We start from the raw sequence: 19,259 nt of genomic DNA, 5'->3' as shown, positions 1-19,259 counted from the left end.
TCCGTTTCCTCCTCCACTCCAGCTTCTCCATCGAACCATCTCGAAAATTGATGAGGCGCCGGACGCGAGGTAACAAGGCAGTCGCGAGAGATAAAGGGATGCTTTGTCTTCGCTCACTTTCTCCCTCGCCTGCTGTTTGCACCCTCCCTTTTTTTCCCTTTCTGCAAACTCATAGCTCAGCCTACCTGCAATGATCCACGAGCACAAGAGATGGTAGCGAAGAATTGAAGTGTTCCTCCGCAGTCAGGCGTGGAGTGACTGAGCTGAAAGATTGGAGTGGACGAGAATGAGGAGTCAAAGATGGCAGGGCAGGTGGGACAGCAGTGTTTCAGAAAGAGGAACAGAGGAATGGGCGAGTCCAGGGTTATCCGAAGAGGGTGATGAGGGTTAAAGCCTCTATTATCATACCAGATGTGGATACCTCCGAATTAACTCCGTCACTTTGAACTACATGAAAAAATAATACGAAAATATTACAGTTTGTTGTACTTTTGTAAATGATGGTAGCCATAAAACAGGTCCTCATTAATGGCTGCCTAAAGTTACTCCTATGTATGTAATCAATGCTATTCTGTACTTTTTTCTTTTTGGAGTAATAAAAACAATTTATTTGTTTATTTATTTAAAAGATCAGGCCATATGAATATATTGGTTAGTGACCGGAGTAAGAGGATGTGAAGAACTCGGGAAGGGAATACTAAAATCCAACTTCGTGGGGAAAAAATCACAGCCAGTTAAAAATAAAATGGTTTCTCACCGAGGATTAAGATAAAAAAGTATTACTTAAATAGGACCAAGCGTGACTTGAAAAAGCTATCAGAAAAACTCTTCGAGCTCTTCCCAAAAATTATAAATAATTTTAGGAAAAATTTAAGGGCTCTATTTTCGACTCTGACTAAATAAGAGTCCTAAAAATATAGAATCACATTTTTAACGATTTGATTAACTTTTTTCTGTTGCCACCGGGAAATTAGCCCAATTTCGGTTATTTTCATTATAATAATATCTTTTTCAGTCACCTTATTCTGAATGAGTGAAGTCCGTGCTCGATAATCTAGAATTTGTGGGCTTGAATCCCCTGTTAGTATATATAACCAATAAGATGATAAATGTACACGTCCACCAAGTCAAATATCAGCTTCTACTCCTAAATACTATATCTTTTTGCGTAAAATTTATCACCATCGAAGTGGTTTTTTGTTTTTTTTTGATGCACTAATTTCGTTAAAAATGAGGGCAACGTTACACTCTATTTTATTATCATTAAATTCTTAAAGGTTTGTATCAGAAGTACATTTTAGTGCATGCTTGGTTCAAAAGCAACGATCATCTTTAACTGCTAAAGCGAACAACAAACTTCATAGGGAACCTCAACGGTTAGAAAATTATTCCTAAAATAAAAAAGATCAACCGGAATATATATTCTCAGCAGATTTTAGCTTATATAGAGCAAATTAATTCTTTAATAATGAAAAATAACTCCAAAGAAAATACATGTGTTTGTAGTAACTTTGTCGGGGCATGAAACTCTTATTGTTCGCGGCCATCATTCTTGTCGCTTTATTTCTACTACTGAGAACTCGTGCATCTCTGGAGTCTTTAAAAAAACAGAGTACAGGCAAGCAAAGTGGAAAGGACGGTCAACTGCCTGAATGAAAAGAAAATAGACACGTGGCACACTCAAGATAGGGAGCGAGGAAATAGAATGCTAAGAAATATTTTGACTGGAATGAGTAAACTCAGCAAGTATAATGAAACCAACACACGAGAGTAGTCTTATCTTACGCCCGTTTCCTGCTTCACTAGATCGAGCAGATGTAAGAGAATATTTGCTTGCATTATGAGCTTTCATAACGAAGAGAAAAAAAAAGAATGCTGGCTTCCAGGTACCGTAGATACCATGTTCATAAGTAAACACTCTCAAATGATATGACATTGTCTTTTTACTACCTCCCACTAGGGCTTATTAGCATTTAGAAAACCACATTAGCTTCAACAGGTGCTAAAGTTCAATAGTAACAATGTTTGCCGGCACATAGCGAATTCTAATTGCTTGATGCAGTTCTAAGGAATCGGTTTTCCCTTGAACTTTAAGGGTACATAATAAAAATGAGTCTCTAAAATAAACACCCCTAATAGGCTAATAAATATTTAAAGGGATAATTTTAAAATCCGTGTACTCTTTCCCAAGTTTACGGAAGATGCTCTTACTCCTCCAACCACCGTCAAAAGGTTTTTGAGGTAACTTACGTGAGATATGTAGATTTTATAGATGTAGATCTAGTTTGATGATACTTCAATATCCTTAGGCTTATATAAACCTCTAGATAGGAGTTTGATATTTGATTCAGGATCCATTCATACCTCGTTCAACATATAAAACAAAGCGTTATTTGAACTCAAGTCCGTGCCCTATCCAAAAATGCACAAATATCATGTTACAGATTCAGTCGCAGTCCACCCGTCAACTGGCTATCCCCACCATGCGACTAACCTCTTTTCTATAACATGTTTCAAATTTTCCCATTTCGTGCGGGAAACCAAAAACTTGTTACGTAACACGAATTTTTGTTTTGTAACACAACGTTACATATTACACGGATTTGTAACTTTTTCGTAAAACATGTTATATGTAACTTGCTTGTACAACATGTTATACAATGTAAACGCACCTTAAAAGGTATCTGTACTTGATGCGCTGAATGGTTGAGGCATTTACATAGTAAAAATCCATTTTAACGAAGGAAAAAAAAGCTTGCACTAGTCTTCATGATGATATAGTGTATCGAAACTAGTCGACAATAAAAGTTAATTTGTAGGAAGTAAATTTTATATTTTTCTCCCTTATATATCTGTTCTTAGTAGCTTAAACACTTTAATTATGAGCACCTCTGTGTACCTAGCTGCAGTCACGATCCCCACTTCGTTTTTCAAATGTAATCAGGACTAAGCGTCATGGTGTGGAGGTTTTCCATTTTGAAAGAAGCACTTTTCAATTTTCCACTATTACAAACTTATATTGCGACCTAGGTTTCAAAGTTATTACATCACCTTCAAGGTATATACCGGCAATCGGGAGTTCCGGGTTCGGATCCCGGCTATGTCAAATATTTTTTCATGGCGAACTTCATCCTTTGGTATAGTTGGTATAAAATGGTACCAACTTATGCTACCAGTTTGTGTGGTACTATCTAAAATTTGTTTAGCTCAGCACTTTATTGTCGGAAAAATGAAGCTTTGAAAATATTTTCACTATTATAAACTTTTATTACCGAACTATGTTTCGATATTGCATCATCTTCAAGGTAAAAAATGGTTCCATTTTGGAAGTGTTTCTTTCTAAACTTCATGTTTTGTCAGCAATGAAATGCAGAGCTCTACAAAGTTTGGCTAGAAGTGCACACGACCTCTACATGGGCAAAGGGCAGAAAATGAAAAGCGGGGACGCTGAAAAGAACAAGGCAAGCGTGAGCAGCTGCGAAGAGCAGGCGAACGAGGGCGTAAGATGGATGAAGTGCGTGCGAAAGAGAGAGAGAAAGGGAAGGGGAAAGTGAGAGGAGGGTTGGAATGAGGCGAGTTTTTTTTTTTGGGTGGACACGTAAAAGCTGGTGTTGATGAAGTGTTGTTGCTAGGAGGAGGAGAGGAGTGGGGGTGGGTGATTATAGTGTGGGGAGGGGATATAACGGGCGTGAGCTGAAAGGATGAAAAAAGGATACGGTGAGGGAGGGCTGGCAGGGGGTGAGGGATGAACAGGAAATTGGGTCATTCACGGGGTGGTGGCAGGAGGTGGGTTGGAGGAAAGGTAGCGAGAGGTGCACGGCATGAAGAGGAACACGTTGGAGAGAGGCGACAGAGATAAGTTGAGAATGGCTCATACATGTCTTCATAACATTACAAACAGGAGCGTTAACAATACGAGTCACATGATTGAAGAAGTAGGGAAGATACTTTGAAATATATCTTCCTTACCTAACAATTTTAAAAACAGTTCAACTTACAAGCTATTCAAGGCGATATTTCTGCCAATCGTAAAAATTCGTTTCGTGCTGATAAGTAGACTCATCGAGTTTGGAGATTATTTTTATGGGGCGAGGGCGCGAAAACTGCTCAATATTTAAACAAGGTGACGTTTTCTCCACAAAATTCATTTACTTAGAACCTAACGAAGGTTATTCCTTCATTTTCCATAGTGGAAAGGTGACACACAGTTATGCCTGAAGTCATCAGTTTTATGTTAAGGAAGATGTTAGAAAAATCTGTTAAATATGACTCCAATGCACTATAATTTTTGTTACAGTTATTTTCCAAGCCAAAAACAATTTAACTACCTATAGTAGCTATCCAAGGCGAATTTCAGCAATTGTTGAAAACTCGTTTTGGGTAGATAATAATTAGTAACATCGATTAACGGGATTGTTTTGACGGTAAGGTAGCGAGGTAAAAGTAACGAGAGGTAGAGAAGCACACTATGGATAGAGGTGACAGAGTTAAGCTGTGAATGGCTCGTATACGTCTACATGACATTACGAACTTGAGTGTTGACATATGGTATAATTAATAATAACCATTACGGTCGAGAAAGGCAAAATAAACCCTAGACACCAATGTGACTCCGCAAAGAATATTTTTTCCCGATTCGTTGTGTCACTTCACCAAAACTTCATGCAAATAACGAACCGACGAAATCCTACACGCATAACAATAAAACAAAACAAATACAGTAAAACTCGCTTTTGACAAATTTTATGGGACCATCGTACTATTTTGTTTTTAACGGGTATTCGTTATATTCATAATAAAGGGTTATTCCCTATGCATCACATGACTTCCGGCTAATATTCCATAAATAGTCTTTATTAAAGCAACAGATCCGTGACAATCAACCGTCGTCCCACACTTTCCATTAAACGGCTGTATAGGGAAAATTAGGATCAATGGTAGAACCATGTGTTGAAGGCCACACGTGAGAATAGCTGATGAAAAGGTAAGGAACGGTTAAGTAGCGAAGATGGCCGTAATTTCTTTATAAAGGAGGAAATAATGCCCATAGGGACCGAAAAATAGCTCGTGATAGCGGGGATTTCGTATCGTCCGAATTCGTTTCATTCGTTTCGGCGATCAAAGGGAAGTCCAAGGCATCAGGGCACTCGCCTCGTTCCCTGCACTCCGGGTGACTACACGTCGGATTACCATAACGCCGGATTACGGAGACAGTAGGCACTGTAAATCATTCCCTCTGCTCATAGTACGGTTTCAACACACTCATGTCCTGGCGATATCCATTTTGTTTCCAGGTCCGACAGAAGTGATAGACTAAGAGAGAATTTTGCCGAACGGATAGATATGCGAATTTGTTTTTTCCCGAAAGATTAATTTAATAAATCCATACATCCGCTGCACAAACTCTCAAAAACCGCCCAACGAATCAAATCCGCTCATCTAGGACCCCAACAATGCGAATTCGCTCACCTTCGAAGGTAGGAGAATTGGGCCCGTATCATAAAAGTCCCCTCGAAGTTGAAGTTGAGGATGGCCTCGTTTGAAGCCGGCCTAGCTCGACGAGGAGATCCCTCGACCGCGTCATATCATAAAAGTCTCCTCCAGCTCGGCTCATAGGAGGAGGGGATTGAGCCAGCGGAAATGACGCATTGTTGAGGACGATGTTTCTGGTTTCAGAGTTGACAGTCTTCCAGCATTGTTCCATGTTCATTTTTTCGAATCGTATTTGCGCAGACATGCGCAGTAGCGATATACCGAATGCGGCCGGGGATATACCCGCCAATATCAACAATAGAAACAGAAATGGCTAACAAGGGGAATTCACGACCTTCGAGTGGCCGATTGAGCTCAAATTTTCTGATTCGGTAGATCACGGCTATCAACTAAATATGCCGAAGCAAGGCGACGCACTTCTCAAAACTTTTCGAGAAAAAAGCAATTAAAAATCGTAAAAAACGGGTCTACGGTATATATCCGGTATTTCCTTACCTTACACAAGGCAGCGGTGGCCCAGTGGTAACGGAGGTTGACTGAGGATGTAAAAGGATGGCGAGTTCGATCCTCGCTCTCGGTACTTTTTTATTTTATTTTTCAAGGATTTTATTGTTTGCATTTTTAAAGATTGTTTTCTTATCTTCGTTAGCTCAATGAAAATATTTTTAATTCATTTTTTAAATAACAATAAGTGCTGAAAGGGGTAGGAAATGAAGCAAGGGCTATATAATAGCCTTTCCAAGGGCGATGTTTTTCTTTATTTGTTCTGTCTAGGTATATTAGGGTATTGCGAGTGTAAATTGTCTTCTGTAGGAGTGGGGTCAGAGTAATGACATTTAAATTATTAATTGGGAGGGAAATCCACCCTTATCGACGGATTATGCTTTCATTGGGAGTTTAATTGAGAAAATTATCCGTAAGCGTGAATGACGCGTGTATACCGTAAAAAATACAGGGCAGTCGATGCGGCGGAGGAAAGAACACGTTCTCCGTTTGTTCGAGTAGCATCCCGAAACTTGCAAACGAAGAATTTAGTAAAATAAAAAAGTACCGTGAGTGAGAATTGAACTCGCCGTCCTTACATCCACAGTCAACCACCGTTACCACTGGGTCACCGCTGCCTTGAAGAAAAGGTAAGGAAATACCGGATATACTATACTGTAGACCCGTGTTTTCCGATTTTTAATTGCTTTTTTCTCGAAAAGTTTTGAGAAGTGAGTCGTCTTGCTTCGGCATATTTAATTGATAGCCGTGATCTACCGAATCAGAAAATTTGAGCTCAATAGGCCACCCGAAGGTCGTGTATTCCCCTTGTAAGTCATGGCCAGGCAGGAGCAGGAAATTTTGTGCAATTTTGTGGTCAAGTACAAGGACGTAATTGAGTCCGTTTTAAGCAAGGCAAGATGTTGGCAGAAAATAACGGAAGAGTTTAATAATCGTGGACGAATAATCATCATCTTCTCGCAATGGCGGAAGTCACCTCAAACGTTTTGAGCCGACAATAATCTAACCTCAAAGTTTGAGCCGAGGCTGGCCTCAAAATTCGACGTTTTTGAGGTTGAGGTCGGTTTTATGATATCGCATCTCCTCCTCCTGACGACAATGAGGTGGAGGCCGGCTTCGAGGGGACTTTTATGATACGGGCCTTGGAGTTGAACGTTTATGCTCCGGCTACTGCCAGCTAAGCGTATTCGTATTGCAGGGCTACTAGATGAGCGGATTTGATTCGGTGGGTCGTTTTTGCGCTTTTGTGCAGTGGAGGTATCGAAATGCTAGGCGTATTTTTTTGAGTACTTGCTTTTAATGGTGTTTGCTTTTGACGGCTGGTGTCCTAACTCCCCCTGCCACACATCTTTTTAAGCGGCTTGCGGGGTATTATGTAGATGTAGATTAGGGGATTGGATTAGTGTGGTGGCTAGAAAGTCGCTTTCCAATCCGTGGGCTCGGGTTTAAGAATACGCGCCAATAGTGTGGGACCCGTGCGAAATGGGATTAACAAAATCTATTAAGTAGGTACACAGAAATGCAACAAGGTATGTAATGGGGAAGCATAAAATGACTGGGAACGTGACTAAAATGCTGCAAGCAATGGGATGGGACTCACTAGCACGGAGAAGAAAAATTAATAGGCTTTGCTCTCTCTTCCGCACACCTGCAGGAGAAAAAGCATAGGGGGAACTATGGCATAAGATTGAAAAACCCCATCTATACAAGTAGGCAAGATCACCAACACAAGCCAGAATTACGGCCACAAAGGGCCAACGTAAAAAAGTTATCATATCTCAACTGGACGATTGATTAATGTTAAGTATACTGGGACTAGCCACGGTGATAACTGTTACGGGGGTCACCCGCAATGCACAAATTGTGCGAAAAATCCGCAGGGAAAAAATAATTTGCCTTGACCAGGATTGATGATTGGAATTGACTCGCTGCAGAACTCTTGTAGCCCTATCCTAGGAACAGAGATTTTCAAGAATAGGTAAGAAATATTTATATTTTAGTAAAACTAATTTCACTGCAAATATTAAATTTTCGATTTCGCTGATCTAGTATTATTTTGGTGATGTATTTTCATTTATTCCAATTTCAACCGCGGCTTGCGGGGTTGTATGCATGTGTAAACGTATATACCAACACTAAACATTGCATTTCCCCAGCCACTCCACCTGAAGCGATACCTGGGAGAGCAATGAGGCCTAGGGGTGGCGTGGTGAATGGGTTGGCGGGCAGGTGATGGTGGATTGGAAGCGGTTGGAGAAAAACGGATGGAATGGAGAGGAGAAACAGGGTAAAAGCCAACAGGCCGTGAGTCAGTTCGCGAGGGATGACTTCGCCGAAGGGAGGACGTTACTGGGTGTGGAAGGGACATGAGGAGACGAGGACGGAATGCTATACGAGGAAGGACGATGGATTGGAATCGAGGAAATGGGTTGCCTCGGAGGAGAGGTCTCAATATGGACGAACGGATGACGGAGCGAAAGGAAAAAGACGGATAGAACCACTGAGGAAGAGATAAGAGGCGTGGAGAATGGGTCGAAATGACGATGAAAATGGCACGAAGACAAGGAAATAAAGAAACTTATCTCCATAAGTTTTGCGTGCCTAATAAAACACAATCATTTCCTCATTTTTTCCGCTCCAAATGAATAGAGATGGTTTAAGAATATACGGAAGAATGTTAATTGCGCTTTCTTGCAAACGAATGATTTTCCTGCCCTAAAAAGGGGAGAGGGACTTGAGTTAATATTCGTAACAAAGGCTCAGAACTAACACAATGGGATAAATTGTGATACAGTGATATTTTATGGTTCATACCAGCTACTTTAAACTGGCAAAAAATAATACTGATGCTAGGAGACGAAGTAAAAGTACTTGTTTCAATGATGATTTTTAGCGAACTAAGTCTATGACACACCATGAAAAACAGTGCAACACCAATATTAAAGGAGTGGAGCAAGACTTGAACATGCATCTTTCAAAAACATATCTATAGGTTTCCTTTTTCTTTTCTCGCCCTCGAGTGAACAAGAAAGAAAGAGAGAGATAAAAAACCATACAGATATATGCTTGAAAGATGCATGTTTTTAAGATAAAATTTTTTCTTCGTATTTTTAGATGTCTGAAACAATTAATTAATCTTTGGGGTTAAATATACGAGAGCTTTGAGCGAATATCAAGAATACAATTGCGCAATCTCACTCATTTTAAGATTTTGAATGAGAAAGAAACAGAGAGAGAGAGAGAGAGAAAACCGTATAGATATTACCGTGAAAGGTGCATATTTTTGTTTCGTATTTTTAGTGAACTAAATCCAAGAAGAACCCTTATAAACATAACAAAACAACATTTAAGTAGTAGAGTAGGACTTAGAGTGAATGAAAAATTGATAAAAAAACATATCGATATTTTTTTTAAAGATACATATTTAAGTTAATACTTTTAGCATAGCAAGGCCACGACGAACTCTCATAAAAAGTACAATACCAATATTAAAGGACCGAGGAGCGGAGTAAAACTTGAATGAAAGATAATTAATGAGAAAGAAGGAAAGCCATTTGGATAATTGTTTGATAGATGCATGCTTTTAGTTCATTTTTTACCAGAACTAAGTCCAAGACGCAACCTGATAAACAGTACGACACCAAAATTAAAGTAGCAGAGTAGAATTTGAGTGAATGAGAGGGAAAGAGCGAGAATAAAACATAAGTATATTTGTTTGAAAGATTCGTAGTGCAAACTTTTAGCAAACAACTAAAGATCAGGACAAAGGCGGAGTGGAATGAGGATTATCGTAGAGCTAGCATAATATGATGATGTGTAATCATAGCAAAATAAATATACTAGGAGACAAAGGAAAATACATATATTTTTGAAAGATTTACATTTTTTGCCCATACTTTTAGTGAAAAAATTCCAAGATGCGCCCTGATTAACAGTAGGATACCAATATTAAAGGACAGGAGTAAGATTCGAGTGAACGAGAAAGAAAGAAACCATGAGAGAAAAACATGCATAGCTACATTTGTTTAAAATATGCATATTTTTATCAAAATTAGTCCAAGACGCCCACTGATAAACAGTAGAAAACCAAAATTAAAGAAGATTAGTAGTACTTAGGGAACGCTTTTAGCGCAAACATACAAATAAATTCATTTGTAAGGAAAGAAAAGGATAGTATATATCTTTGTTTGAAAGATGATTATTTTTGGTATTTTTTTGGCGAACCACGTCCAAGAAGCGATTTGATAAACAGCACAGCACGGACATTATAGGATCGGAAGACTTGAAGTGAATGAGAAAGAAAGGGCGAGAATAAAATATAAATATATTTGTTTGAAAGATTCGTAGTGCAAAGTTTTAGTGTCGGACTAAAGATCATGACAAAGGCAGAGAGGAATGAGGATTATCTTAGAATCATCATAATAGGATGAAGTGTAATCATGACAAAAAAGTATACTGGGAGAAAAAGGAAAAATACATAAATGCTTGAAAGATGTATATTTGTATATTTTTTGTCCATAATTTTAGCGAACAAAGTCCAAGAAGCACCTGATAAACAGTACGACACCAACATTAAAGGATCGGCGTAAGACTTGAAGTGAATAGGAAAGAAATGAAGAGAGAAAGAGAGAAAACCATATAGATAGAGCGGCGAGAGGTTTCGCCGGGACCGCGAAAATCGACATTCAGTTATCGATCTGCAAACCCTCTCTCTCTCTCTCTCTCTCCACCTCCATCTCGGTCGCCATTCGCCACTCACCACGGACGACGACGAAAAACCTCGCTTTCCTCCACACCAGGCCTCTCTCTTGAGGGAGGGGAGCAAGAGGGGGAAGGGATCGCAAAACAAACAGAAACGTAAATCGAGGGAGAGAGGTGGCGTACGGAGAAGTGAAAAGGGCAGACAGGAAGGACGGGGAAGAAATGGAGAGAGAGAGAAAGAAAGAGAACGAGAAAAGGGAATAGGAACGAATAAGGGAAATGGGAGAGGGTACACACGATCACATTTGCCTTTGAAAACCATTTTCACGTAGCAACAATTCAAACAGCTGTAGTAATTTTCAACACTTTTTAATTTGCTCAACCGGTTCAAATGTTTTCACATCGTTATCAAGGACTGGTTAAAAAAATTATGCATTTGAATTATTACTATCCATAAATTACCACGAAGTGACTTCGTCGACAGTTAATATGAGACATTTTCACATAAGCACGCATAATCCTAGTAGCAAAAACCCATTCGCAATACAGTCGTTCATTTAAGACCCAAAAGTGCAATTTCACGATGGAAAATTCAGTAAATGTATTTAGATGAAAAACTCAACTTTGAAAGAGAGATTGAAAGAAAGGGAATAAGGACGAAAAAGGACAATAAGAAAGAATATACCATAAAATTCCCCTTTGCAAACAATTTTCACGTACATGCGCATAATTCTAGCAGCAAAAACCCATTCGCAATAGAATCGTTCATTATAGACCCAAAAAATTCAATTTTACGAAAGAAAATTCACTAAATGTATTTAGACGAAAAACTTAACACTCCAACTTATGCGAATTCATTAAATCGTTTCAGGTTTGTCACGGTGGAAATACGATATATTCATTATAAAATATAAACAGCAAATCCTAAATTTCCACTCTTTTATGCATAAAGACACTACCGACCGTGGTTTCCACACACTATGTTATTTTCAAGGTGATAAAACAGACTCTCTCTCACACCAGAGCCAAAGTATGGCTCCGATATAATCATATGAGAGATGGTCTGTTTCATTACCTTCAAAATGGCCAAAACTATGATTATTAGTGGAGTATTATATTAAAGTATGGAAATTTATCATTTGCCGTCCTTATTTTATCACGCAAATTTTCTGCAAAAAAATAATAAAAAATATTTCCCCCTGCAAGAAGTTACTGCAGAACCCCACTACGGTAGTGCATCGATGGCGACGATGTAAAGCTCATCGAATTATACCGTGGTGCAATGGCAAAGCTGAAAGTCTTACTCGTAAGTGTAAAATGTGAAAATGCGAATGGTACCGCCTACTTTTTGTGAGTAGATGACGTCAATGGAAGTCTCGCTAATGTAATCGTTCAGGGAGAACCTTTCACTGAAGGAAGGAATCGGTCATATATTTAAAACACTACTACAGGCGACCGATGCAGAAGATCTAGGACGAGCGGAAAAGAGGACACACGCTCCGCATGAGTTGGTGACGCCATCAACTTATCTTGCTAACGAGCTAAGGGAGTCCATGCTACGTCGCAAATAGCACGAGAAGTAGGCTAAGGATCGAAAAAATATGGGTTTATTACATTTCAAAACTCGCACTAAACTTAATATACAGGTAGATACAGATTTATCATAAAAAAATGGTGCGGTTTTGAACATGGTTTAAATGAAAACAGAATTACGGTTAATTTATTTATTTTTCGAAATTTTCATCTTAATCAGTTATTTTACGTAATAAATAAATTTCAAACTATGAGCTCCTAGTCGCTCAACAACAGAAAAATCAGTCGTTGACATTAGCCTACCCCTAACGAAAGGCGCCATAAGGACCAGGGGGCAACGATGGAGGCAATGCCGAAATTTGAAATTCCCTCCTCAAGCCACTCAAGCAGGAATCGGATAGCCTCTGAAAAATCTCTGCCACTCTATCCTCTCTATCTTCTAATGAATTCTGAAACCGCATCATTATTTTTTGGCAACCCTGCATAATAACAATCAACTATGAATAAAATTTGTAAAAAAGTGCATTGAGAGATGGTGGTGTTACGTCTGCATGAAAACAGCAGTCTAAAAAGGATGAAAAGATTGAGAGAATGAGGTAAAGGAAAGAAGGGCGAACAAGGACAAGGGAAATAAAGGGAGGGCACACAGCTCCATTCCCTTTTGCAACCTCCATTCACGTACACACAGCACACCCTAACAGAAAACCCTTTCGCAATTTTTTTTCCTTCCATGGAACCCCTGACGCAGGTTAGCACAGGATATTGCTAGTTTCCCCGGAGCGGCCTACTGAGGGTGAACGACGAAGAGTATGGCAGGGATAAAAAAAGTAGAAAAAAAAGAAGGAGAAGAAAAAAACAGCAGCCTTGCCTTATCCATCGCCTGTCGCAGCATGACAAATCACCGAGAGACACAATCGTCAGCACGTACACCATGATCAAACTGAACCACCGCCGCATTGGATACGAACCTAAGTGGGCCGGATCATATTTTTTTGAGCTCTTGATTTTGAAAGGGTTTGAAAAATTAAAAAAATCCCTATTCTTTGTATCTGTAAATCCGTAGAATTCTTATCGAGCTATTCTCGGAGAAATATTATCAGTCTAAACCCTTTCACGGAGAAGTTGATGACGTCACGAGATCATTCCGTGAGTGTCACCGCTTTTTGCTTCCTCTTGGCCTTGTGTATAGGTCAAACGCGGTTCGTTGTTGTCTGCAATTTTGTGAGCTATTAACCTCAATCTATGGTTCTTCCTAAGCCATTAATCAAAGCAAACTCTAATGACAACATCAACTCACAAAAAGCGGGCGGCAACTTTCGCGTTTCCTTACTCGAAACTTATTAGAGAACTGCCAGAGTAACATTTATTCTTCTTTATGTAACGTTATCTTTTGTTTTCTTTCTTCTGGACTCCTTTTTTGCAACCCTTCTTAAATTTGATACTCTCTTCTATTGCTTCTTATATTTCAAGCAATTATTGTTTCTCGTTAATTATTATTTCATAATTTTTCAATTCAAATCATCATCCCTCTGCCACATTCTTGTAATGTATTAAGGTTTCTGGAGTGACAATGAGTTACGGCCTTATTTTTCCCCACCCTTGAAATCCCTGAAACAGTAAACGAGCCATGACTATAATGACGTCACCAACTCATGGCAATTTGGGGGGGGGGGGCACCCGCGTGTTTCCCTATTCGAAACTTATATAAGAACGATAAGAAAAGTAATATTTTTCGAATTAACTTAACTTTACCATCTACCGAATTCTCGCAGTACATTAAGGTTTCGGGTCTGAAAACGAGTGACGACTCCATTTTTCCCCACCCCTGAAATCTCTGACCCTGGTTAGCTCAGGATATCGCTAGTTTGCCCAAAACGGTCTAATGAAAGTAAACTACAGAGAGAATCACAGGGATAAATATGTAAAAACAAAGAAAAAGAAGACGCAGAAGAAAAAAGAAAAAACAGAAGCCTCCCCTCAATCAACGATTCCCCCTGGACCAATAAACGATGCAAAACTTTGATGACGTCACCAACTCATGAAAGTTGGATGGCAACATTCACATTTCCTTATTCGAAACTTATATAATAATCGCAGGAAGAGTAATATTTTCATCCTTAACTTATTTTTATAATCCATCTACCGAATTCTCCTGGTGCACTAAGGTTTCGGGTCTAGTAATAAATGACGACCTATTTTCTCCCCACCATTAGAGTCCCTGACACATGTTAGCTCAGGGTTTCCTCGTTCAAGTGGAGGTGAAGGTTAAAAAACAGAAGCCTTCCCTCAATTAACGGTTCTTTCTGAACCAACGAACGAGCCATAACTCTGATTGCGTCACCAACTCGTGAAAATGAGGCAGCATCCCTCGCGTATCCTTATTCAAAACTCATAAGAGAATAGATAGCAGAGTTATACTAGATTTGAAGTGACACACTTTGCACTTTCCACATAAAAAATTATTAAACGACAGTCGACATGTGTTTCTGCACTGCAGCATTATCAAGACGTCCCAAGAGTTATACCAGCTAATGATATCCCTAATTTCCTCGACACGGTCTGCTGGAGGTGAAGCACGGAGAAAATGGCAGGAAGAAAAAAAGGTAAAAAAGAAAAATAGGAAGAAAAAAAAAAACAGAAGCCTTCACACATTCCTCTTCTGTCGTGTGACATAAAAAATCACCAAGAGAGAGACACAATCGTCAACGCATGCACCTTCATCAAACTCTCCCGCCGCATTCGAAGCGAACTTAAAATTCGCGACCTCGACTCGGCACAAAATTACTCCCCATCGCGTACGCGTCCTGAAATCCGAATTTTACCTGGCTCACATCCTCCACTCCCTTTTGACACGCGTTGCACAAGCAGATTCCGAATCACGTTCGGGCGTTGGCTTTGACTTTACTTTTCAGTCTCATCTCCCCAGGCTCCTCCCGCCCTTTTCAATTAAAACCGTTTACGATCTACGCGCGCGGGGTTCGCAACTGTGTGCAAACTAATGCCTCGGAATCCTCTTAGCGGAGGATGGCGACGAAATAATTTGACGACCCAGGCGTGAAAATACTGCAGAACGTAATACTTGTTGCATACAGCTTTGAATTCTAAGGGAAGCTGGCGTGATCGACCAGTTGTTACACATTGAGATAAAGTCTATTATTCTAACTTGCAGGTCAAACTAAATAAGTCATTTTGGAAAAAGGGAGTTTGGTTGCGCAGTGGGTCGCTGATAGCAAGGTCCTGGGTTCTAGTCTCAGGTGAAGCCTACTGACACTCCCAAATAAAAAAAAGAAAACTTAAAGCGGGAGGTGGCCAGGTAAAAGGAACCAGCCCTTCTAACCTTAATTTATGACACATCAGTGGCTTAGTCTAGGTGAGCTCTACCCTCACCTATCCAAACCAAACCGTTTGTGGCAAAGTTCTTGGGTTCAAGTCTCAGGTGAGGTCTTCGTAAACTCACAAAAATACTACAAGAGGGAGGCAAGGGGAAGGACTGGACCCCTACCCAATACGTGTAGTGTAACACACCTGTGGCTTATTCTGTGGTGACCTCTACCCTGACCTGTCCAAAACTAGCCTTCAGGTTAATTCGCTCAGTGAGTTTTTATGCATAACGCTAAAAATATAAAACTAACACAATAGCAATGCACATACATTACAGCATATTCATTTATATTTCCACTCGTATCACATCAAGGGTTTCTCATACCTCGCCTGTGCCGATTTAGCTCCGAAAAAAACTCCCTTCCAAACTTATTCCTCTTCTCTTCACCCCTCTCGTCCTCTCTGCTTTTAGGGCTTCCCCCTTCTGAGAAGGAAAGCAGTGGGAGCAGTCGGGTATTAGTCCACCACGAACACGACTCCTTTTTGCCCCTGGCTGTCCACCCTCGCACCGAGGCTCGGTCGACGGCTTCGCCCGCAAGACGGCCCAAGTCCCTCGGGGTCGTCTACACCACAACCACTTGCTGTCGGAGAAGATTACGTGGACTCACGCCGTCTCAAAGTAGGGGAAGCGGGCAAATATCGTCACAACGAAGGCGGACAGGGAAGGCGTGGGTACATTATCTTAAGTTTTTTTTTCCCTTCTCACAAGAGGCACACTCAACAATAATGTTGGATAAGAGTATTCTTTACATAGTACTGCTTCGTTTTACGAAGGCAAAACGGAATACCTCACAAAAAATTAGTTTTTTTTTCACGATTATGTCCAAAATTATGTTGCGAAGACCGAAAGTTTGCAGAGTTCAGGGGGTCTTCTGGTGTAGATGATTGGTTTGTCTGGAAGAGACCTGCCACTATCTCTCAAACGGATTTGGTTGATGATGTCGGGGAAACGTTCTGATGTGGCGAAGTGACACAACTCCTGCTTCCTGCACTGCGGGGACAGTTTTGAAAGGGAGCGCTGGAGGGTGATCAGTCCATCCAGAAGTGGGGAAGCGGAGTGGAACAGGAGCAAATCGGCCCCGCGGGGGTCACGGGCAGCGTGCTGAGATGTTAAAGCGCGCGGTGCCTGGGTACAACTGTGGTCTGAGGAACACTAAGGATTTCTCCTATCGCTACCTCCCCTTCCATCGCACCAAAAGGGCTCCCCTCACCCCTATCCACCAGCGCTGACCCCCTTCCATCAACATAAAACACCCCCACTGTCTCCTTTCCCCCGTGTAGGGACCCCTCCTCAGCCTAACCACCCCCCGACACTCGGAGCATGCGCTAACCCACGCCGTGAGGAGGGGCGGTAGATATCGGAGGCAAGGTGTAGGATGTGGGGGAGGCGGGATAGGTGTATGAGGCGATGGGGTGGGGAAGGAGGGGGTTAACATCGAGGGGTTTACACCCCACACCACCTCCCAATACTCCAACCAACCCTCCCCCACCCAAGCTCTCCCCAGGCTGGAAAAACCAACTCCATATCTCTCTCCTTCTCCGACCTCCAGGAAAAAGCAAAATAAAATAAAAGAATATATATATATATATTTTCCCCCTTTTTCCCTCCTAACCAACCAACCTCATCTCCCCGTAACCTCTCGCCCTAGCAGCCCACCTCCAATCTTTCCCCTATCCTCTCTCTTCCTCTCCTCCATTCCAGCTTTTCCTACGAGGGTCCAGGAGTGGGGTATATACTGAGTAGTAGTGGTGGTTTGGAAGCGTTGGTGTTGGGTGGGGGAGAAAACCGGGACGTTTGGCGAGGATATGGTTCCCGGGGAAACGATGTAGGAGGGGGACCTGTTGCTCCCCAGCTTTCGATGGGTAGCGTGGAAGGGGAGCCTTGTAAAGAGGTAGGGGCAAAGAGAGAAGAAAAAAAAGGGAATAAAAACCACGGGTGGGAATAAATAAATATGTCCACGGGGGTAACGAGCGATGGATTAGGGTGGTAGGAACGTAGCAGTCTCTCGGAAACAAGAGACAAACGCGTAGCGGGGGGTTTCTCTCGCAGCGTCGACCATCTTAAGGGCGGGCGAACTTCCAGGGTCCCTATACGATCTCCCCTGCGTAGCGCCACTGTGGCAGGGATAATTGGGTTTCTGGAGCAATGCTAAGGCTCGGCTTTCGCCAATCCGAGTCCTCAACCATGGAAAATCCATTAAGGGGAGTCAAAACACTTTTGATGGCTGGATTCCCACGCAGAGGCTACTGAATAGCTGGCGTGCATTATGCGCTACCACAAGCGTCATTCGGTTATACGATTTCCAGTTTTATTTCCTACTTGGAAGGTGCAAGAGGTAAAAGGATGGTTCATGATGATCAAACATAATCAGTCTAATTAAAGGGATTCTTTTCACTTAAGAGCATTCCTACTACTTGACCGTTATTTTTTGGTTACACATTTCCCACTACAAAGTAACCCTATCATGATGAAAATTACCGATAGAATAAAGAATAAAGCAGACGCTGGCCAACATCTCCTTCCAATTTCGGGAACTAATATATCGATGGCTAAGTTCTAACAACACGTATCTAAAAAATAGCAACTTTTCAAGAGTGCAAAATAACGATTAATTTTTTTAAATTCTATATAATTTTAAATGAAACTAAAAGCCAAAAATACATAAAACTGAAAAATAAATATACATTAGCAAACAAAAATTGTTTTTTGCTTGAATTTTATTTTTTATTAACAGATTTGGAGTATTAAATCATGCCGGCCAAATTTTGAGATACGTGTAGTTAAAACTTAGCCATCGATATGTTCTCTCAATGATGTATACTTTATACGTACCTTATTTTATTACCTTACCTTATTTTATACCTGTTTTACCATTTCCATCTTATTACCCCCGTATATTCTAAATATATTAATTTATATTTAAAGCACGGGCAAAAGTGAAAAAATATGTGTAGTCTTTTTGCCGTGTAAATTTTTAGATAATAGTTTATGGGTAAAATGAGTAAAATGTTATCAAACAAACAAAATACAACTAGTAAAGAGGGAGTAATAATTCCTTTTAAGACTAAAAGATGAGCTATTTAGATTTATTTGTTCCATCTTTTTTCCAAAAACGAATTCATTTTCACAGCATTGCTTTTCTCTCAGTTCATTATGATTTCTTTTCTAATTTTTAGGCTAGAATATTGCAAATCAAGATTTTGCTATTGCAGCATCTTATATTAGAAGTTCTGATTCGAGATGAGTTAAAAATTACGCAACTTTGGCGAATTCATAACACCAATACATTTCCGGTATTATTAGGAGAAAATACAATTTCCAGAGAACATATGTTTGTCCCTGAAATTAGAAATTGACTACTTTTCATTCATACTACAAGGAAAAGATAATAACAAGTGACGTTCTTTTTTCGCAGCACTGTTTCCTAAAACCTTTGAAAGTTAAGGGCAAGTTAAATTGATATACATTTTACGACCGTTTAGAATTTAAAATGTTATCGACTGAATTGTCGAAAAATAGGAACACCAGCTTCTGCAGCTTATGAGGAATTATCTACTGAACTACAACATCGAAATATGCAAGATATGAGACTTTAAATTAGAAAGATTTACTAACTTAATACGGTCCCGAATCCACAAAACGAAGA

General features: G+C 40.3%; 1 protein-coding gene across 1 annotated transcript in view; it reads right to left on the bottom strand.

The window, feature by feature from the left end:
• The window catches only part of LOC124163505 (regulating synaptic membrane exocytosis protein 1), a 444,545-nt gene extending 427,809 nt beyond the window's left edge, over positions 1 to 16,736 (bottom strand). Inside the window, exon 1 of the mRNA XM_046540458.1 lies at positions 15,938 to 16,736. The gene's annotated coding sequence lies outside the window, so the exon portion shown is untranslated. The remainder of the gene's footprint in view (positions 1 to 15,937) is intronic.
• Between the last annotated feature and the right edge of the window lie 2,523 nt (positions 16,737 to 19,259).

The sequence above is a fragment of the Ischnura elegans genome, chromosome 8 (assembly GCF_921293095.1).
Source record: "Ischnura elegans chromosome 8, ioIscEleg1.1, whole genome shotgun sequence".
Taxonomy (NCBI): domain Eukaryota; kingdom Metazoa; phylum Arthropoda; class Insecta; order Odonata; family Coenagrionidae; genus Ischnura; species Ischnura elegans.
Note: the sequence above shows the minus strand (reverse complement) of the source record. Positions and strands in the feature narration are given on the sequence as shown.